This window comes from Gallus gallus, chromosome 2 (genome assembly GCF_016699485.2).
Source record: "Gallus gallus isolate bGalGal1 chromosome 2, bGalGal1.mat.broiler.GRCg7b, whole genome shotgun sequence".
Classification (NCBI taxonomy): Eukaryota; Metazoa; Chordata; class Aves; order Galliformes; family Phasianidae; genus Gallus; species Gallus gallus.
The window spans coordinates 128,099,085-128,122,113 of record NC_052533.1 but is presented as its reverse complement, the minus strand read 5'-3'; the positions used below and the strand labels follow the sequence as shown (position 1 = coordinate 128,122,113).

Sequence of the window (23,029 nt, the reverse complement as noted above, 5' to 3'; positions counted from 1 at the left end):
GTTGTCCATTATCTTAAGATTAACACCTTTGAAATGGGAAATGATATATCCCTAGACAGATTATGATCATAGATGGTAGAGCTTTGATTTTGTGTCTCCTGCAGTAATGATGCGTTTGATCCGGGAGCCAGTGACTTTGCACAGTAACAAGCAAGAATGAGACTTCAGGCTTTCAGCTCATGTGGTCCTCAGGCATTTTGTGACTGTGGTGCTTTAATCTGAGGCAAAAGAGGCCGCGATAACTACAGTTTTGGAGTAGACTGTGAGCAGCTAACAAGAACAACGTTATTTCACTGATATCATGGCACTTACCTTCTTTGTATCACTCAAAGCATGCAAAGAGATGTAAATCTGTCCTAAATAATCCATTAAATCCTCAGCTACTGGTTCTTCAACGCCCCTTTTGCCAGAAACAGCTAAAAAAATGGTCTCAGCTGCATAATACTGTCTAGGACTCCTTCCTGTAAGCCAAGTCTGAAGAAGCAAGTGGGAGTGAAGAACTGGCTCTGGTCATTCTTACTGCCTCTCCTTCATTTGAATCTAGACTGCATTCAGCTGCAAATTTAATGTTTTCTTTCCATGTTAATATTCCATTGCAGTCATGAACTCTTCAGGGGAGGTGTTGCTTCTGCCTGAGAGCCCAGCACCTACCACAGCAGGTTCCTGGCCACTGGGCACTACCACATAGAGTAGTACGTACCACCAGACATCCAGATGTGGGCACAGCCATACTGTGAATAATGGTGATAGCAAAATGAGAACCAGAAGGAAAAACTATTTTAATGCTGCAAGTAATCATAGCGCATGTAGGGAGAATGCGTGGGACAGTAAAAGCCACACTACCTTGCTGTCTGCTAGCTGTCACTGTGAAGCCATGCTGTCTTGAATGTTACCAAGACTTTTTATCCAGTTAGCAAATCGCTGAGTGAATGCAGGTTATGCTGAAAGAACCTTGGGCCGGATGGTTGAAGCCACTCCTTTCTCTATCAACCAGCTGCAGAAAGAGCCAGCACAGATTGGCAAAGTGCCTTCTGCATAATCTCTGCTGTTAAGATGTCACTGGAAGGACAAATAGACTGACTTGTAGCTGGTTGCTATTTGGGTGAGACCAGAAGCTGCCCTTTGTCATCATGGGTGCATTTGGGATTTTCCGAAGAATTTAAGAACGCTTGGCTTCCCGCAACCGTCTTGGGAACCCTGGGAAATCTTTGGCTGCAACATATGTCAGGGCTTCATTCTGGTCCTGTTCCAACACGGGCTTGAGACTGCAGGGCTGAAGCACAGAAGCCCCTGAAGCTGTGGCTCTGTGAGAGGTGGCAGGACTCCTTACAGCCTTCCACTTAACTCCAGCAAAACCCACAGAGAAATGATTGTTTGCTGAGCTTGTGAACTCTCAGACCGTGAAAGGGAGCTTTTAAAATGATCCCCATGGCTCCATCTCAGCGACATGGCACAGGTGATGGGCAGGCTCCATTTTTCACCCCGTCTGCCCTCGCTGTTTGCTTAAAGAGACCAATGCCGGTGGCCTGCAGCAATGCAGCCATTGGGTTTTGGAGCTGCTCTTCTCTGGTGCTTGTGTTCTGAGAGCACAGACCCTCCTGGCGACAGGACAGGCTCAGCCAAAGGGCTCTCGCTGACAGCTTTCCATCCCCCCAGTATCTGTGTTTCCTCACTCTCTTTTTATAAATCGTTAGACTTCGAAGGAGAGTTTATACACAGTGTGAGGAGTGTCAGTTGTTACACTATAAGCCTTAATAAATAGTACTATCTCACGGTGATAAGACCAGTGTTTCTGATAAGTTCATGGCGACAGACACGAGAAGTCTCATAAAACAGTTATACACCAAGGCTTTCTTGGAGCTCCAAGCCAGAGGACCCTGCTGCCAAGGTGCCACCCGTTTGAACCACCAGCTATGCCACTGTGACACTCATCATCAGGGGCTTATTTTATACAGTTATTGTCTCCCATGGCCTAATTTCACATCTCTGTAACCCTGCAGTCTTCACCTGAGACGATGAAAAGGTCTACGCCACCTAAGGACTGTACCTCTGTATTATCAAGCATTCAGTCCTGGAAGAGATGGTCCTATTTGAAGTGTTATATTTTCCAACTTCCACTCATTTGCAAGACAGCCCCATCACGTTACTTTACATTTTGTCCCTCTAACGACTTTTAAACATGGGACAACGTGAGGTCCAGCTGCATGGGCTGTTCTTCTTCAGCTCGTGTTTGGAAGTCTTCCTGAGCTCTTTAAAATGTTGGTAATGAATAGCATATAACATTTTGATGCGCAGTCTCGCTTTTGTAAGACAGGTTGGGATGTTCCTAAGTTTGCAGTCTTTCTTACAGTGCCAGTATTCGTAGAGGAGGAGGCAGATTTAATCTTTGCAAAGAGGACTTTCAGGCTTCTAACGACCTGGAGCTGTAATCTATGTGGAGAGAGAGGCTTGATGGTGTCCTGAAGCACTTATCTGCAAACTTATCAAAACTCAACTAGCTGATCAGTTCCAAAATGCCCAAATGCTCCAGCATCCACCCAGCACAACTTCCTTCTTCTTCATTTTCATTAATCCTGGCTAATAAGGATGCACATACCACACTGGATTCACTCACAGGACTATTACTGCTTTCTGTCAAACTGCTGGCCACAGGGAGGGACCCTGCAGGCAGTTTCTGTTAAGAAGAAAAGCTAACAATAAACAGGTTTTTTACTTAATGCAATCCCTTTCATTTACAAAGAATGTGAAAAGTCTGTTTCTTTTAGAGGAGGAATAATGAAATGGGAGTGACAGCATCTTGGATCCGGGAACAAAGACATTATCCTTCAGCCAAAAGTCTGTACTGGGGTGGGGGAATTTTCCTCCTGTGAAGACGTCTATGTTTGTCTGCGCTTACTTGCTATCTTTTTTCTCTGCTATGTCTGCACATCTTTCACATTTGCAAAAACCACCAGCGATAGCAGAGGAACCGCTCTGCCTTTGTTATGAGCTGCTCCCTTCCAGAAGGGAGCCTAAGCCTTGCTGCGACGATGAGAAAAGGATATGTCTGATCACTTATTTATTCTTGTAACGGCTGTGAAGGCCTCAGGACACAGACAAGAAATGATTGTAGCTCTAATTTTTGATTAGGCTCTCAAAAACTGTATGTCAACCTTGGCCAGACGAGCTCTTTTACCAGTCTGAGACAGAGGCTGCAAATATCATGATGCTGGTGAGGAGTGATCGCTTTGAGTTCAGTTTACCTTTAGTAAAATCACTGTAAAAGCATAAGCAGGCGACACCTGTGGACCACAGAGGGTGGTGGCAAGGAGAGGTGGGATGTGTCCAGTGGCAGCACCAAGCAGGGAGCACCTGAGGACAGAGGGATCAGTAGATGCAGGGTGCATGAAGCACTGCAGGACAGCGTGAAGCACGTGGCACTGCTGAGCTGCTGACTTTTAGTAGCCAACAGAGTTGAATATTATTTCCTAGGCTTGTTAAACAGAGACAGGAGAGGTTTAGGTTAGATATTAGGAGGAAGTTTTTCACACAGAGGGTGGTAACACACTGGAACAGGTTGCCCAAGGAGGTTGTGGATGCCCCATTCCTGGAGGCATTCAAGGCCAGGCTGGATGTGGCTCTGGGCAGCCTGGTCTGGTGGTTGGCAACCCTGCACATAGCAGGGGGGTTGAAACTGGATGATCACTGTGGTCCTTTTCAACCCAGGCCATTCTGTGGTTCTATGATTCTATGATTTTCTGTAGGTCTTCCTCAAGAAATGACAGGTGGAGGTGGGGCAGTTGCGTTGTGAGATGTTCTCTCGCTGAAGATTGATCTGGCAGAGGTCATCCTGCTGAGCACTGCTCTGGGTCTCTGCAGCACATCGCAGCTGAAGTCATCCACTCCAGTTCTGCAGTAAGGAAAAGTGGTAAAAAGTCATCCCAAGTACAGCCATGTGAATTTTCTTGTGATTTTCCTTTCCTCGTTTCGTCCTGTCTGATAAACTTTTCCAGCCCTTCTGAATGTTTTCTGACGGATGGAAAAACACACCACTGATTCCCTTCAGGTTAGTTCAGTTCTGGCGGGGTGTGAATGTGGTTATATGTGGGTGTGGCATTGTGTGTGTATTTATCAAAATCAAATAACACCAGGAAACTATTTACAACTTTTAACTGCTCTTGCAATCTCTGCTGTGGAAGAAAAGTTTTCACATGAATATTTCTTGCATTAGAGGTGAAATGAGATCCCTGTCCCGCACTTGCTGTGTTTGGAGTGTGTCCAAGAGCTCTTAAAAAAGGCATTCCAGCTGGAATATGTCATGGACTATTCTCGCTCCCAGCTCCGACGGGTTTCCAGTGGGGAGCTGGAATGCAGACCTCCCGGTCACACACAAGAGTGGCTGCATTTGGGGGGTTCACGTTACAATTGAGAGAAAATAAACGCCAAGGCAGGGCCAATATCACATGAAGGTGGCAGAGAGAAACGAGCAAACGCCATGTGTTGTGCATAAGGAGCTCAGCAAATCTACGTCTCTGTAAGTGTACATTTAATGCTGGCCAGAGCTTAAGTCAGTGCAGTGATTAGCCAGCATTTACACATCCGCACTTCAACTAAAAAGTGGGTTTTATTTCTTTAAAAGGCAAAATCCCCACAGCAGAATGGGCTGCCTGAAAAGTACGGTGAAAAAGCAAAGAGAAAAAGAAGCATCTGAGCTCAGATGAGCATTAGATCATGGAAAACTCCTCAAGGCAACGCATTACAGGCAGAGTCCTATCCATTCATCTTCTGGTCAGCCCACCTCCCTTAGGTGGGACAATCCTGCTGCGAGGAGAAAGAAGTGCAAATATACATTTTCTGAGCTAGGGATAATATCTTTTTAGGTTCTTTGTTTCACAGCTCTGTTTTAAACAAGCAGAACCGCTCCCTCCCTGCAAATATTCTCTCCTTCCGTTGGTCTTGTGTCAAACTAAACCTGGAATATGTTGGAGAGATCATGTTAAAATGGTTCTGGTTTTGCCTGGTAGCTGTCATGAATATTAACATACTAAATAGAACAGGCTGTGATAATAAGAATGTTGATCTCTCTGGCTGTGAAAAAAGCAACATCATGTGAATCTCACTGGTATTTAATCTGCAAACTGAATTGCACCTATTTAGGGAGGGAAAAAAACAGCAGTGCTCATATTGATGCGAAATTCTGCCTATTAATGATTCAAAACATACAGTTCCCAGGCGCTGTAAACAAGTTCAGTATTCTGTATACTAATCCATAACCATTATCATATGTAGGGAACAAGAAGTTACTCACAAACAGATGTTTCTTCTGCCAAACCCATTCATTTAATGCACATTTTACTTTCCAAGTCCTTGTTAGCAACTTTCTGTGGTAGGCGGATCACATGAAAGGACAGAAAAGCACGATTCCTGTGCCTGCAAAGGAGCAAAGCCTTCATGTTTGTTCTGCAGTCTTTTCCATCTTGCCTTGCAGTGGAAGAGTTATCCGTCTTGCACACACTCTCACTGCCCTGGAGGGGACTCAGCTTTGTTTCCAGCTGCTGTGAGGCACCAGGAGAAGCCAAACTTGTTCTGTTACCAGAGAGCTGCATCATTAAAGGTGCTCTGTGATCTGACCAGTCATGGAAACTGGCATTCAGATATGCTATGCTCAGAGAAGGCAATTACCTTGCCGTAAGTTACGGGTGAGCTTTCAGGGAATTATATGCCAAAAGCTAAGGGTGAAGGAAGAATTACTGCTCAGAACATGACTAACTTCAAAGTTAATTTACGTTTCTCAGAGGCTGGTTCTGTTGGGTTTTTAGTATCTCCATTATGGAGATCCCATCAATTTATGGGCAACCTCTTCCACTGGTTGAATACTCTGGTGATTTTTTTTCCTCGTGTCCAGATGGAGTTTCTCTTGCAACTTGTAGCCACGTCTACTGTTCTTCTGCTGTATGCTTCCAAGAAGCGTGAAACTCTCTTCTCTGTAACTCCCTATTAGGTAGATAGCTAGGAGATCCTGCCTCAGCCTTATGTTCTTCAAGGGTTAAACAAATCACCTCCTCTCAGCCCCTCCTCCTGCAGCACCTTTACCATCTTGGTGACCTTCTGCTGGTCTCTTTCCAATTTCTTAATGTCTTCTTTCACTAGGAGTCCCAAACTGGATGTAGTAAGTAGTCCAAATGCAGTTTCATGTATACTGATTAGAGAGGATCCAAAAATAGACAAGGAAAAGAACTGTTGTGAATTAAAAACCTAATCAGGCTGTGCTGAGTTCCCTGAAAACTCCATCGCTGCAGTTAACATGTTCCTAAAACTTCCCCTTATAGCTGACTGCCTTCTGAACACACCAATGAGAACAAGACAAAACCACTCTTCTCAGTGGGCACAATCTGAAATACAGGAAATTCCATTTAAACATAAGAAATAAGTGTCTTCATGTGAAGATGATCTGACACCACTACAATTTGCCAGAGAGGTAGTGAAACCTCCATTCTTGGCGATACTCAAAACCCAACTGGACAAGGCCCTTGGCAACCTGCTTTGAGCAGGGTTGGGCTGATGACAAAGACTCCAGAAGTGTCTTCAAGCCTCAACTATTCTGTGATTCTGTGAAGTGCTATGTGTGATGAAAGTAGTGGCACACTTAGAACAGGCCATAGGAGGAGGGAATTTCAGTTACCTACATTTGGATCAACAGTTCATCAAGACGAGATGCAGAGACCCAATTCCAGATGGGGAGAAACTCATTAGCAGGGACTGTAGTATGCAGGGACAGGACAAAGGGAAAGGGCTTTAAACTAAAAAAAAAAGGTAATGTAAAATTAAACATAAAGAAGGAACTATCCACTGTGATGGTAATTAGGAACCAGAACAGGCTGCCCAGAGAAGTTGTGGATGCACCATGTCTGGAGTTGTTCAAGGCCAGGTTGGATGGGGCTTGGGGCAACCTGGCACGGGGTTGGAATGAGATAATCTTTATGGTCTTTCCAATCCAAACTGTTCTGATTGTATGACTGCTTCTTCAAAAAATTTGCCACCAAAAAATATGCTATTTTTCGTTTGATCTGGAGTGGTGCATGGTGACCAGTTCTGTGATAATAATCACAGTACAGTCAGAACAGTGCTGAAATGGGAGAGAACAACCCAAGTAAATCCAGTATGATGTTATTCAGCTTCAAAAGAGGCATATCAAAACAAGATTAAAACAAAACAAAACAAAACAAAAAAGAACTTAAAAGGAACAACCCAAGAAACAAGAGGGAAAAGGCATCCTAGATGCCATTAAAAAATACTATATTAAAATCCCACATTATAGTTGTGCACAATTTGAAAAGAAATCAGTGTGGTCCAAAAAGGTCATTTTGCTTCTCAGTAGGAATATTAAGGATGCTATCGGAGGTAATAAGTTAATGATTAAAATATTGAGAAGCTTACCCAACAAGAAAGCTCATAAAACATGGCAAGTCAACAGTATGACAGAAATTAAAAGAGCTAAAATAGAATGTGCACTGAGCCATGCAAAGACTGATAGTAATTACTTCTGTATATAGCAAAGACAGGAAGCCAGCTACTTTGATGGCAAACATGTAAAAGGGCACTGAGAAATGACAAAGAAACAGCAGCAATGCTCAGTGAGCTTTATGTGCCGGTCTCTTTTGCTGGAGACATTACAGAGAGTTCCAAACCCAACACATGTTTACAGCAATCCACCATAATTGATAAGTAAGCCAGCAGGAGCAGGCACCATTTACACAATAGTTCAAATGTGAAGCTGCTGAACTGCTGGCCAAGGTGTGTGAGCTGTGATTACAAGCAGCCCTTGCTCTGGAGGAGGCAGAGATGCCAGTGCAGCTGCTAGCTAGAAGGGAAATTGGGCAACAACAAACTGGTGAGTTTGACTTGCATCCCTCCTCTCACAGCAGATTCATAAGATTTCTGTACACACGAATAAACATGATGTCAAGGAAAAGAGTCAATACTACGTCTGCAAGGAGCAATCCTGCCTTATCAGTTTGCTGCAGCTCCTTGGGGAGGTGGCTGGCTCACAGTCAAGACACGTGAGATGAAGGCAGTGGGTATGGTGAGAGTTATGCACCCAATCTTATGGCACAGAAGAAGGGCAGCTTGTAGGGACTGGCAGGTGGGTACTTCCAGGGGGATGTAGGAAAGGACTGCGGCAGGGGTGGCAGAGGGAATTGTGGCGACCAAGTGTGGGCAAGCTCAGGAGGACTCAGGCAAACTCATGGACAAGTCACCTGCTGAGGGACTGCTAAAAGGACCAGTCAGGGGGTCTCTTCATAACAGCTGAGGCTGCTGGTGGTGTGAGAGGAATGGGCTGCAGAAAGCAGTTGGGCTCTCCCCAAGCATCTCTAAATGCCACTGTTGAAAACAGAGTGCTGGGTGAGCAGGGTCATTGATCAGATCCAGGAAGTCATTTTTTGTGATTTCCTGATTTCCTATCAAAGAATAGAGGTGGGTGGTACATCTTGCAGCCTGGCAGTAAAGGGGTATCTTGCTAAAAGGAAAAACATTTGTTTCCAGGAAACCAAAGGCTTTGTGTGTGCTGTTGGTAGACCCCTAGAGGAACTTGCTGCCACAGGGACCAGGGTTATTCCTGCAATCTTGTCACATGACTGCGCCCAAGAGGCTCTGCAGATGGCTAAGCAACCTATACGGCTAAGCAGGAAGTCAAGGTTTTGCTCCATCACTCGTGAGCCAAGACCTGGTCCTGTCCATGGCTGTGCTGTAGTGCTTGACCTTTCCTGAGAAGAAGCAGAGGTCCTGGGATCAACAGCAGGACTGAGGCAATTCCATTGGAGCCAGGCATTTGCTCCAGCCTTCTTGCCAACTTGCTTGAGTATCTTTTGCCATTATACAGTTTGCAGTTGCGTCCCAAAGGAAAAGAAATTATCTGTGTGCTGTTTATGATCTTTATTGTGTATTAAAAAAAGAGTGGGGGGGAACCCTTGTTTTGAGTTTCCTTCCAAAACAGGCTTTTTTTCAGTCTTTGGATATTTTTGCCTTGTTTTGTTTTCCTGGTTAATGTCATCATTCATCTTTCCTGTTTTCGCTGTAGGACTTCTTAGATGGCTCACAGATGTGCACTGGAAAGTCTCTCACTGGAAATTAAAAGGTAGCATGCTGAATCTTGAATGCAAACGATCTTCATTGAGTTAGGTTATTGCTCACAAAAGCAGACTGAAAAGAGATTTCACTGGATCTTGCTGCTTTGGTTTCCCTTTTCCCTGGATTTTCTTAAAACTGCCTCCCACTTCTTGCGCAAACCCCAAATAGGACTTTTACAATAACATCACAGCTCAGCTGGCAACCTTCCCCAGAACAAGTCTTTCCTCATCCCATGTTTTTTCAGCCTTTTGCTAAACTCAGTGGAACTTTCTAATCAACACAACCTTTTTTTTTTTTTCCTTTAAGTTTTTCCATTTAGAGCTTGTTGCCCTGGTTAAGTTTCTTTTTGCTGTTTACAGCAAAGAACGAGGCCTTTTCTGCCAGCTGATCTGCAGAGACATTTCCCCAGTTCTCCTGTCAGCTGCTCTTCTCAGGATTCCCTCTGTACCCATTTCTCCACTTAAACATGCACTCAAACTTCTAGACATGACCCCCTCTCAACTTTCCAGATCTAAGCAGAGGAGTTTCCACCACACCTGCTCCAGATACTGAGAATCTTTGAGAATGCTGAGCCTTTCTCTTTCCTAATTTGTGTATTTCCTAATTTGTTTCAGATAGAACATACACTATCAGTGTATAGAGTCACGACCCTCTGGACCAAAAGTGGCAGCCCTATGCCATCTGGCCCCGTAAAATGTTATTCTCATCTATTTCTACAAGTGTGTAGCATGTCATATATTTTTATAGAATAGTAGAATGGTTTGGGTTGGAAGACACCTTAAAGATCATCTAGTTTCAACCCCTTAACACTGATAAGAACACCACCCACCAGCTCAGGCTGCCCAGCGCCCCATGCAACCTGGCCTTGAATGACTCCATGGATGGGGCATCCACAGCTTCTCTGGGCAGCCTGTGACAGGTCCTCAACACCTTCTCAGTGAAGAATTTCTTCCTTACATATGATCTAAACCTAAACTGTTTTTTAGCTTCAAACCACGACTCCTTGTTCAATCACTACGTTCTCTGAAAAAGAGACCTTCCCCATCTTTCCTGCAGGTGCTTTTTTAGGTACTGGAAGGCCACTGTAAGGTGTCTCTGGAGCTTTCTCTTCCCTAGTCTAAACAATCCTGACTCTCTCATCCTCTTTTTGTAGAAGAAGTGCCCCAAGCTCCCTGAGCATATCCATGGCCCTTTTCTGGACCTGCTCCAACAGCTCCATGTCCTTCTTGTGCTGGGGGTCCCAGTCCCTGCTTCAGATGGGGCCTCACGAGGGCGGAGCTGAGGGGGACAATCCCCTCCCTGACCCTGCTGCCAGCCCTCTGTTGAATCAACCCAGGATACGCTTGGCCTTCTGGGCTGCATGCGCACATTGCAAGCTCATATTCAGTTTTTCACCCACCATTTAATCATAGCATGTAGTAAAAAACACACGGCTGGAGCGTGAACTATTCACCGGAGACGGTGGCAGATAACCCCACGCCTGTTGTCCCACCGAGTGCTAGAGAGTTAATCATGTTCCTGCAGAGAAGCTGCATGGCGATTCAGCAGAGAGAGGTGGCTGAGTATCAAGCATCTCTGGAAATTGTATCATGTTATTTTCATTTGTTTCCTACCTCAGTAAGCTGGGACTGACTGAATGCTCTGAGGGAGTTCAGAATGAGAACGGCTGAATCACAGCAGCCTCACTGCAGTGATCGAAGGCAACCACAAGCAGAAATCTGCATGAGTCATTCCAAAGAGAGAGGCCAGAGAAAAGGGTGGGCGTGCTGTGTACTAAAGTACATAGCTCTTCTGGGAATGTGAACTTCTCAGGAGCTTTTACTTTACTATTCTGGTGTAAATCTGAAGAGAATCTGCTGCTTTATATGTCATTGTCATAGTTACAGGTGGGCTCTGCTGGGAACAACTGGTACAGCCCTGCATCTGCCATGTCCTTAGACCTACTCGTTAGCTGCTCATCCATACATGCAGGAAGGAACCACTCCAGAATAAAGGCACAGGGCTGAGCAGGAACAAAACTGTACCCAAAGAGAGATTATGGGAGCATGGTCTCAGCTTCTCCCACTCCGATATCCCAAATGTTTGGAGGAGAAATCACTGCCCCTCCTAGGCAAGGGCTGTCAGCATGGCGCCTTATGCAGTGAGGCCATGCCTTGCATAACCCTCCTCATGTACCTGGGTGACCAGCTGTCTCCCACAGCACCAGCAGGAAAGAGGATTAATGAGCTAGTTGGCTTGACAGAGGATACCTCCCCTAAACAACGGGACACCCTCACCTACAGCCAGAGATACAAAGAGCCGAGGGCACCCAGCACACTATGGAATAGGATCCCAGTCTGGCAGGAACAAAAAGGAGGGCACAAAAACAGCCTACCTGTCAAAAGCATTCCACGGGTTGCAGGTTATACACCTCAGAGTGCTTGCTGCCAAATCTCAGCAGCCACAGGTATCTCATTCCAGTGACGGGGTCTGTCCTACTCACCCGGCTGCTCCCATAGTGTACCTCCTCTCTGGTTTATTTTCCCAGAGCAGGTGGGTTCACCGCTTTTGCTTCTTTTTTTTGTTTGTCCCAGGGTGAGAGCCACGAATCCTGTACTCCCCTGCAGCGAGGTTCCTATGCATTCAAAGGAACAGTTTCTTTTACAAGAAACACTCTAATTCCAGAGTATAAAACCATTGTCCTGACAACTTCTTTATGTGGCTAAGCATTAAAATGTTTATGCAGACTGGATTGAGATCTATTTCAAGTCAAAACTCCACCGTCAGGTGCTCCTGCAGCCTATGTCAGCTTTCCCTCAAGCTGACAGTGGCAGGACAGAGCTGGCTGGAGCTGTCTTGGAGATAGAAAAGCCCACTGCCACCTGGGCACTGTCCCCTTGCTCCTGAAAAGGGATGCCCAGCCACAAGTGGGTTTGGAGTCTCCATACTTAAACAGCATTGCTGCTGTGAATGGGTATGAGTGCCCAGCATGTTTGGTACACCATGGAGATGGCAGCAGCCCACTGTAAAGCCTTCTGATGACCAATGAACATACGTATGGCAAAACACATCAACTAACTGCTTTCATCTAAGCACCGGATTACCTGTTGTTCCCGTAGCAGAAAAATATCTCCTGGAAACTTTCTTCATTTCTAGATTCTCTGTATCTTGATATGAAAACACAGCATCTGACAAGATATGAGAACCGGTTCCCTTTTACTTTTATTATAGCTTTTTAAACCACATAATAAAATGTCTCATAAAATTTCTCCTCGTAATCGTATAGTATAAATCATAGAATCATAGAATGGCTTGGGTTGGAAGGGACCTCAAGTATCACCAAGTTCCAACCTTTCTGCCATAGACAGGGTTGCCAGCTGCTAGGTTAAATACTAGATCAGATTGCCCGGGGCCACATCCAACCTGGCCTTGAACACCTCCAGAGATGGGGCATCCACAGCCTCTCTGGGCAGTGTGTTTCAGCACCTCATCATTCTCTCAGTAAAAAACCTCCCTCTGACATCTAATCTAAATCTCCCTTCCTTTAGTTTAATACCATTCCCCCTTGTCCTATTACTATCCATCCATGTAAAAGCTGATTTCCCTCAAGTTTATACCTTTAAATACTGGAATGCTCTTCAAGGTATCATGGCACACGTTTCCCCAAACTACCCTGAAAATGTAACCAGATTTACAAACAGAAGTCTTATTTACTTACATATTCTTACACCTATACCTCTAGAAGGTATACAAAAATACAAGGATTGAATACACTAATATGGTAAATGCAAAACCAAAGGATATTCTTTGCAGAAAGAAACTGCGGTGACAGATGAAATGACATAGAATGGCAGTCTGTGTGTGTACATATAAATATTGTGTCTTCCTGTTCCACAGCATGGTGTTACTGAGCTGGAGAACTAAAAAGCAGCAGGAAATAATCACACTACCTTAAAGATTGTGAGATTTTTTACAAGTCGATATGTAGTGAATTTCTTTCACTTTCTCAGTGTTCACGTCCTGCTCTAATGTGTACTTCCAAGCTGAAAAAAAAAACACCCAACGAAACAAAACAGAAAAAAAGCATTGTTGAGATTCCTGTATAATCAAAACAGGGCCTGCAAAGACACCGTTTATCGAGAGCCACACACTGAGGCAGTGAGAGCTGGCAGCAGCAAACGTATTACAATTAAGAATAACATTTTTTCCAGATAGGATAAACACCATTTGTCACTTCATAAGCCTTAGGATTTGAAAATGGAACTAAAAGCATTTCCTTTACTCCTCCCGATGCAGCCGATGTTGCTTCATCTTCTGACGCTGCATTTGTAGACATCACCAAACTAAATTAAAAGCCTCCTTCCTTTCCTCTCCTTTCCCTTATTCCCCGGTTTTGAAACTGTTTTCTGAAGCACTGATGTAGAGCTTTGCTGCTGATCAGTTCTACTGCTTAAATGTGATGAGGGGAAGCTTGGATATGAATGGCCCGGCCAGAAGACCACCCAATTTCAGAGGAGGTTGGGGCCCAGCCAGAAGGGCAGGCCTTTCAGCTGGCTCTGTTCCCAAAATACAGTATTTATGACCTTGAACATCATCAGCAAAGGCAGGTGAGGGTTTTACAAAGCATACCCGCAACTGAAGTGCCCGAAAGTGACAGTTTGGATAGCTTCACAGGCAACATGGTTGGTGTTGTGCCTGTCGTTTGGCATAATGTGAAAACTTAGAAATTGAGAACGCCTTGCAGAGGAAGATGGCCGCCTGGTGTCCCCACCACCACCGTCCTGCCTTTGGGGAGCTCTCTTCACCCCGCAGTTAAACGAGGGACAGCCCCGCAGCCCTCGGGGTGAGGGTGTTTTAGGCCGTGTCCTCCCCTTCTACCTGGAACCCTTCTGCTTACCCTCCTGCAGGGAGAGGCCTGCACGGCCATTAGCACCCACCTCCCCCCGCCTTGGCTCTGCCCCCCCAGCTGCTCAGCCAACAAAGTCGAGCAAAGCAGAAACTGCAGCGAAGAGCTGTGACTAATTAAGATGTTATCTCGTGAGCAGATTGAAATGAAGGTGCCTGGGAAGAGAATGCAAAAATCCTAAGTAGCTGTAAAGTGGCTCTTTTTGCCAACCTTAAAGCAGGCACCCCTTAATAACTCACAGCTGTGCCTATTTGAACCTCATCTAGCACCAGCTCATGCATTATTGACGTTCTTATTACTGGCAGTAGAGCTGCAGAAACGACAGTGATAGCTGCTTTAGTTGATGAGAGCGCGGGTGTTGGGTAGGGCTCCCACTTGTTGCAGAGCACAGCCCCTGTACTTGGAGAGCTGTGTACGAGGAGGAGGAGGTGGGAAAGGTGAACTGGGAGACTCTGGAAACTTTAAAGAGCAGAAGGGTAGAGAAGCACAGGTAGAGAAACCTGCAGGATTAGTGACTGTTTGCTCTTGGAGAGTGAGCTCATCTCCTTGTTAGCAATATGTCCTCTGATGCGCAATGGCTCACGCTGAGGGCAAAGGGCAGTTCCCCTGGCCACGGACCAAGGCAGAGAGCTGCTGCCTGGCATGGAGGCCTTGAGTCAATGCAGAGGACGCTGCTGTGCTCACAGAGGAGGTATTGGTGTGCAGCACAGCCTACTGCCACCAGGATCCCAGAACTACTGTCACATAGCATGCTTGGTGGTAGCTTTTGTATGGATGCCACCTGATGAAGAAATGGATGGACACCACCAACTGCACTCCTGCACAGCACCGGGCAGCTGAAAACTTTCCCTCCTTCCAGTGAGGTCAAGGACAAAATGATGGAAAGCTCTATTTTCTGTGCCTGAAACCCATTTTGTCTCCCACTATGCTTTCCCACAGGCAGCCTGGAGCAGATTATTTGTGCAATCTTTACTCAGCTGTTCCGAAGCCCTTGCTGGATGGCGGGGATGGCCCTCCCAGGCAGGTTCTCAGCAGAATGGTCTGGACTCTGCTGGTGCTCTCACTTATCACTGGGAGGATATTCCAGGACCACATCCATTGGCAGGCAGGAAGTTAATGCACAGCCTCCGATAAACCATCTGTTACAAAAGCAGCAATCAAAATCCAAAGCAGCAGCCCTTCAGCAACGTGACCAAACTCAGGTTAACTGAAGCCAAATTCTCCTTTTAAGTAAACAGACCTCCAAGTACTGCTACTCTGACACATGCTGGATCATTGCTTACAAGACGAAACTAGCCTTTCTCCTGCCTGAACCCGAAGTCAGAGGGAACTTTTGAATGAATCATGGACACAAGCCTCGTGGTAGGCAAAGATTCTGCATACATGGAAAGCTTAGAGTCAGACATGCTACTGGCTGCAGCAGTCCAAGGCAACAAAGCTTCAAGGACAAGCACAACTTCTGTGGATGTGGATCACAGGAAGAAAAAGGGTCCAGAGCAGTAAGAAAGCACCAGAGGACCTCTGAGCGATGGCCACCGGGGTGGCCTGTGTGCATCACTGCCAGGAGTTTTAAAGAGAAAACCCACAGCACAGCATGACTGTTGACACTGTCCAGTTCAAAGCAGCTTTGTGGTTTGGAAAATGGAGGAAGGGAGGAAAAAAATTAATGGAAACCTCCTCTGGGAGAGTTTAGCAGTAGGTAAGGGGACAATGAGCTTTCTATAGGTACCCCACGTAGGATCGCAAGGTGAGCCTGGCAGGTTGCCAGCTGGTTGTGATAGAAGAGTACTGTGTGCCCCAGACCAGAGATGAGCTCGTCTGCGCAGGCTGTGCTTGTAAGCTACATCTTGGCCATCTTGGCTAGCTCAGCCTGCTTCTTCCTGCCAGGGCACTTGGGTGATTCTGCCTGCTCATGCACCTTCTCTAATGCCTTCCTGGTGATTTAGACGAGCTTTCCAGGAGTCTCTCTCCCAGTGATAGACATAGGAAATATCCTTATATTCTGCCCCTCCTTCCTTAAGTTCTCCTATGCAGGAGTGAGGAACAGATGTGCCTTAGTATTAATTGCTCGGAAGTAAATCACACTGGAGACCTGTATCTGACTCACCTGATTTGCCCTGGCTCCTCGATGTAAATGATGCGGGCAGGAGGACAAGCCTGGTGCAGAGGACATGTTTGTTAGCACGTTCCACCCATCCAATTGTCCACAGATGCTTAACGAGATCCAGGAAGACAGCCATGAGGCTGGGCAGCTCAGGTCTCATTCATAATTGCTTGCTGTGCAGCAAGCTGCAATCATATGGGAGTTATAGACATTACAGTCTAGGAGCAGGAAGAGAGACCTTACCAACAGGGTTTTAGTTTGAATCATTCCAAGATCCGTCTGCACTCTGAGAATTGCAATTCATGAGTTCAGTCCTCAGAGTGGTTCTCAGTATTTTTTTCTGAAATTGAAAAGTACTGATGGAAGCTGTGCAGAAGTCTTGCCTTAACAAGTGCTTTGAGACCAGGTGTCCTGCTTTCCTGAAGCAGGCATCTATCACCAGCAAAGCACACCTTGCCTTACAAAGCACAGAACAGAGAGGGATTCTCTGTCCTGAGGAATTTACATATAGGAGGTATCGATATGAGGATGGGCAGTGTCTTATTTTCATTGTGAGTTTTTCTCCATTCCTCTTCAGATCTTTCACATTCTGCCTGTTTTGGAAACAAGAAAATGCTCAGTATTGTTGTGAATCCCCTTCAGAAACCCAGGATAGCGGACCGCTCTGTAACATCTACAAACTTGGTTTTCACCTCCTCTAAACCCCTTGAAGGTCTGGTTTTGGAGAAGTTCATGCTCTGGAGCTCCTGCAGTGATGATGGCAGGCACTGGCTGGGGGCACATCCGCAGACCCTATCAGCAGGTTGGAGGTAGAGCTGTGAGCAACATGAATGAGATTCCTTGCATTAAAGCAGGCAGGGAAGTATCTGGTAGTGCTCTGCGTGTGCTGTGGCAGTGCCTGGTGATGGCAGGGGGTCCTGTGGCACCGAGTACCAGTAAGACACCTAATAATGGGCTCCCCCACCATTTCTTACAGAGCATGGCAAGAGGTTGTAAGGAAAGATGTCTCTTCTGCTCAGTATTTATCAGGAGGGCTGGGGCTTGTTCAAGGACTCCCTCCTCGCCTCCTTACAGGCTGAGGTCAAATGAGAACACAAATCTCTCTGATAAGGTTGTCAAAACATGCCAATTGAATGTCAGATATGATTAATAGGGAAGATAACACCGATGTGATAGGTCATGGGGAGGAAACTGCTAAACCAGTTGTAGAAGTGGAGAATGTGTTGGGGGAGGCAGCAGAGCCTGGTCAGAGCAGAGGGATTTGCACTGCACAGAAGTCCGTGTGCTGGTGTGGAAAGCTTTGCTGTTGGCACACAGGGCACTCTGGAAGGGTTTGGAACATCATCAGGAAAGTCACTCTTTTATAACATACAGATGGTTTCAGGACAGCTTCCAGATATTCCTGTGATTTCATTGCCTTAATGCATTGCATTGCATCCCCCACTACACTGATAATCAGCCCAGACATCTATTCAGCCAAACTGCCTCTGAGCCATGGTGGGAGGCATTCCTTGAGAGCTCTTTGTGGCTGTGGTTGTGCAGACCAGGCAGGGGCGCTCCCCACGCATCACCATTCACAGGATTACAAGGACACCTACAAGGGTCACTGCTTCCCCTTTCCCTGTTAGCATCAGCTGTTGTGGCATCCATGCCCCAGGTCACCCAGGAATGGCCATACGGCTCCTGTCACTCAGATTACAGTTCCCAACCCTATGCGTTTGCACAGGAGAAGGCTGGAGGCTGAGGTGGAGGAGGAAGGGAAATGCTGGCCACAGATTACTGCACTGCTCTATCAAAAGGACGAGATGAAGGGCAGGGCGGGTTTTGCAATGCCTTTTCAGCCACAGCAAAGCACCTGTCAGCAGAACTGAGAGGGGATGTGATAGAGGTGAAGAACAGGAGGCCTGAAGACAGTAAGACACGAGGCAGAGCTCTTTGCTTTCCTGGCCTGTGATTTCTTGCTTAAGCTTCTTTTGAGACAGTGGTCCTGTATAATACTTCTGGCCTTTCGCTTCGCTCTCAGCCTTATTTATTGCCTCTTCCCAATGCTCCAATGCTTTCCTCCTCCCCAGCACTCCTGCAGCCGAGGAACTTTGCCAGTGCCACTGCCTTGGCTGAGTGGAGGAATAAGCAGAGGTAAAATCAAGGGCTTTGCACGCACCAGTGTTCCCACGTAAGCTGTCAGCAGTCACAGTGACAGACGACCCTGGCACAAAAGCACGTAGCTGCAATTTACACACAACTTTACCCCAAAGAAGCATAAATTGACACTGGCTTGATGGTCGTGGCAGGGAAGCAGGTTACCAGCCCCCAACTACAGATATTGTGGTTAATCTTTTATGCCAACAAAGCCTCGATTTTGATTTAAATCTCCCTTTTATCTTTCTGCCTTTCTACCCTAGAGCAAACATACTTTCACCTACAGCGAGTGAATTGAATGAAAAAGCCATTTTTCTTGCCCTGTCACAAAGCCACATTCTGGGGCTACTACGTGTGGAATTTTCCATGTGGTTGCTATAAGCAGCCCATGTACACAGTAGAAAAAAAAACAGCTTGGCTTTTAAATGGTGCAAGAATTGCCTCTGATTATTTCCGCAACACCTGTACAGGTCCTTAACCAAAGCCTCTGGCTGCCTCCAAGTGAAGCAGAGCATCAGGTGCTAACACAACAACCAAGTGCCAACCAAGCGTGTAGAAAGTGTCAGCAAACAATGCTGTAGTTGATAGGATATTTAAGAGCGTCTCAAACAGCTGCAGCCAGCTAGAGTACATAAAAGGGCACAGCCATTAATTCACAGTGGCCCACACCACTGATTCGATGCACACAAATTGGAGAAGCAGCTGGCTAAATGTCATGCTGCTGGCTTGTTTTTGAAGCCCAGGTAACAGATTTCCAGTTCCTTTCCAAACACAACAGAAAAAAAAACCGTGCTCAATGACTTACTGCAGTAGCTACCAGCTCAGGTAATTCTAGTGTGAGGGTTATGGACTCTGATCCAGAGAAAAATCAGATGATGCCCTCTGTTTCTATGTTAGTAAGAAGAAGTCAGATTCCAAAGTAGTTGCTTACCACCTATTGCTTTCCTGAAGATATTTTAATGTTTAGGTTTAGCTGAATTTCTAATTGGTGGTAAGCTATAGAAGCCCCTCTCATCTGAAATTACAGTTTCAGAGTTCTCTCAGTTCACCCCCACTCATCTTAAAAACAACAGTTTTGATGATGATTGGTGGGAGAACTACCCCTAGTGCAGGCTCTGATCATGAGATTTGGTGTACGAGCATCAGCAAGGTGAAAATATGTTCACGGGAAATCTGCGTACCTCCTTTGAACACACCTCTGCTTTAGCAAAAGATATCCCCATTTCTGGGCTCAGCTGGGTGCTGTGTTTGCCATATGAACCTGATGCACCCACATGAGATGCTTGGTGGCAGTATGAATCCCCAAGCCAGGGCAAAAGGACTGTCATGGCTCCCAGGTTCAGCAAGCCCAGCCTCTGACTGCCACAAGAGCTGCATCTGCATTCCCGGGGTGTTTTTGGATGGGGCTTTAAAGATATCCAGCCCAATCCCTCAAAAACAGCTTCATTCTTCTTCACAGAGACAGATTGAAGAGCTGAAAAAAAGCCCATTACAAAAAACACAGCTTGGAAGGAGACAGAGTTCTTACCAGCCACACTTCTGCGGTGCTGACAAATTGTGCTCAAGAAATCCACTTCTTCTTCCAGAAGAATTCACACCACTTGCTCTATTTTATGAGGGGTGTTTCTGAGCCTCGGGTGAGTGCGAACAGCTGCAGGTCTGTCTGTCTGGGCAAGGCCTGAGGATCGCTATGGGAAGCGACAGCCCCTCAGAAACACACCTGAGAGCGGCTGCGACTCCAGCCCAGCACCAGGGATGGCACCCAGGAGGACGGCCATCTCGGGGCGGCCCAGCACCTCAGCATCCCTCCTCATCCCTGCTGTCTCCCCAAGCGCTGGCGGGGCCAAAACCTCCAGGCCTCTGCCACAGCTTCCCTCTTCTCTCCTCTCTGCTGACGTAACCTGGCATTTTTTGCTTTCAAATCCTGCCGTGTGATGAAAATGAAACATTTAAGAGGAGCGTGAAATTAAATGTGGCCTCCAGCTAGGGCTCCCCAGGAATGCTTCTCAAAGTGCATTATTCATTTTCATCTTTAATTCATTCTGAAATGCCATTTGTGGATCCTGAGACATGCTCAGGGCTGGAGCAGCACAGAATTATGAGTTCTTTACCACAGGGCCTACGGGACCCACATCATCTTCTGCCTCTTGGGCACACACCTGGGTGCCCACTGCTTAGCAGCTTGGGTCTGTGGTCTGGAACCCAAGGTCTGCCCGGTGCTCCTTGGTTTCCTTTTCCAGAAGGGCAGAGCACAACACCAAAGTCTTTGGGAGCTAAGCTTTGGAGTTGTAAGTATTGTTTGATGATGGATATTGTGAGAAATAAGGTATTTCTCAAAATACGTACTCCAAGTTTTTGAATATTTTTACCTCCATTTACCTCTGTTTTATCAAATTTGATCTACTTTAACTTAATCTAGCTCAGTTTGCTGTCATTGCTGTCCCCTCCACCAAAGAGAGGATGTTGTGAACAGAAACTGATGAGGCACTCCCAGGCAACAGAGATGAGCACCGTTGATAATAAAGCAACAAGGAAAAAGCAGTTCCTCCTCTATGGTGGGGCTTTAGCAGCATGCAGTACGTAGGATGTAAATTTGCATGTAGGACAGTCAGAGGAAAACCAATCTGGCCTCACTGCTCACTCAGTAGATTAGTACTACACATTTCATACAGTGAATGAGGCAAAGACTTTGGAAAAAGCGAAATATATGATCAGGTTGTTATCAGTATGCAAAAGAGACCAAATTAAAGCGGTACAGGACTCCCTAATCCTGGTGTTTCCTATCTTTGGCTGCTTGACCTTGCAGCCTTACTGTTCTTTGAACACAGATTGTGGGTTATAAACCAGTATTTATAGTACAGGAATACCCTCATTTCCCCCCCAAGACAAGATGTACTGAGGCAGTGCAGCACAGACGCAGCATCTGATCCAGCAAGCTTGCGATCCAAGAAGATTAATAGAGAAGGAAGGGGATGAAGGAGAAATAAAATAAGCTCAAATGCATATGGTTGTGTGGCTGCATGCACACACACATTAAAAAATGTATTTACATTAACATATGTATTGATTTAAAAACTCTGGATTTTATAAATATATATATATGCACAGAGTACATATAGAATTATATATATATACATGCATTTGAGTAGCTAGCAAATCGCTGCCTTTCCCCAGCTGCCTTGTAGCCTAGCTAACATATGGCGGCTGGTTTTCCTGCTGGCGTCATAGCACCAGGGAGCTGTGAGCAGCATATTGGAGCCAGGCACTTCCAGGTTTCATCAGGGAGCTGCTCCACACATAAGGTGGAGTGCAGTGGGATTGCAACAACACACGTGAAGGGAAGAGACAAATTTCCTGAAAGCCTCTGGGAAATTGCCCTTCTAAATAAGTTTGATTTAAAGTGTTTTGGAGAAACGTTTTGATAGGAAATTTTTAAATTTATTTATCTTTTTAATAAATTGTCCGTTCTACTGAATTTTGAACAACAGAGAGCAAAACCTATTCTTTTGTTCTTCTTGTTGTTTTCAAAATGATTTCAGTGTGCATCACATGAAAACTCAGTGTACGAGTTTTAATAACAGGAAACACTTTTTACTGTGAGCTTCCCAGAAAGCTTGTGGAGTTTCCATCCGTGGAGGCCTTGAGAAGCCGCCTGGGTACGGGCCTGGATCCCCTGCTCTGGCTGGCCCTGTGGGAGCAGGGTAGGCCAGGGGCCTCCTGCCAACCTCAGGCACTCTGTGATTCTGCCAGTTTGGGCTTGGTAGCTAACCCTGCTTATATAGATTGCCCATTTATATAGAATCATAGAGTGGCTTGTGTCAGAAAGGACGTTTTGACTCTCTGCTGTGCGCTGGTTGCCAGTGACCAGCTGAGGCTGCCCAGGGCCCCATCCAACCTGGCCTTGAGCAACTCCAGTGATAGGGCATCCACAACTTCTCTGGGCAGCCTGTGCCAGTGCCTCCACTGCCCTCTAAGTGAAAAAATTCCCCCTAGCACCTAATCTAGTCTTTATAAACTCATCTCAGCAACAGGTTTGGATATGAAGTAATTTGCTCTCATCCGCAAATGACAGAAGCAGTAGTCAGTAGTTTTCAGTTCTTTTTGAGTCATTAAGCCCCAGACATTTTCCAGTAGAAATACAGATTCCTCTCCAGTGAAGTGAAACCTAATTGCAGGAAGTGTAATTTTCTTTGCACATGGTTTACTGACTCCCCTGCTCCTGGGCCAGAGGACCCCAGCCAGGGCTCCAAAGATCTTAATTGTTGTTGTGAATAACTGCCTATTTTCTTAGCAGGGCTTTGAGTTCCACAAGGCACAATCTAATGGCTTCCAGTGAGTATTATTTATCATATGTGCATACTGAGACATATGGCATTATTTCCATCCTTCAAGTCCTAATAGAGACGTCCTGTAAACAGCTGTGGGCTGTTCCTGGGACGTATGTATTTCCTTGTCAGTCTTATGCACAGCAGCTCTCACTTCTAACTTCCAGTGTGGTTTGTTGGATTGTATTGATTCATTTTTGAAACAATCATCTATTTTAACTATTCTTATAAAAAATAAACACAAGGCTTTACAAGTGAGCAGAACTTCCCAGGAAACCCACACAAACATCCTCTTGCTCGCTTGGAAGCCTGATTGTACCATGTACAGACTGACACGTCAACGCACCTGCAGGGGTGACTAACACTGTAGCCTCCCTTGAAGAAAAAGACCGGGTTTGTGTGATCTGCTGTACTTGGCAAACCTGCCTTTCTCCATAATCACCAGTGTAAATAAAGAGCAATTTAACT

General features: G+C 45.9%; 2 long non-coding RNA genes across 2 annotated transcripts; one reads left to right on the top strand and one right to left on the bottom strand.

The window, feature by feature from the left end:
• Window positions 1–760: 760 nt before the first annotated feature.
• Window positions 761–12,294, bottom strand: LOC124417790. The gene is made up of 4 exons (XR_006938586.1): window positions 12,192–12,294; window positions 10,722–11,722; window positions 5,288–9,101; window positions 761–3,889 (listed from the first exon to the last, which is right to left on the bottom strand). It is a non-coding gene; the product is annotated as an uncharacterized LOC124417790 (long non-coding RNA).
• Window positions 7,829–23,029, top strand: LOC121109664. Its single transcript, XR_005857873.2, has 2 exons — window positions 7,829–18,754; window positions 19,696–23,029. It is a non-coding gene; the product is annotated as an uncharacterized LOC121109664 (long non-coding RNA).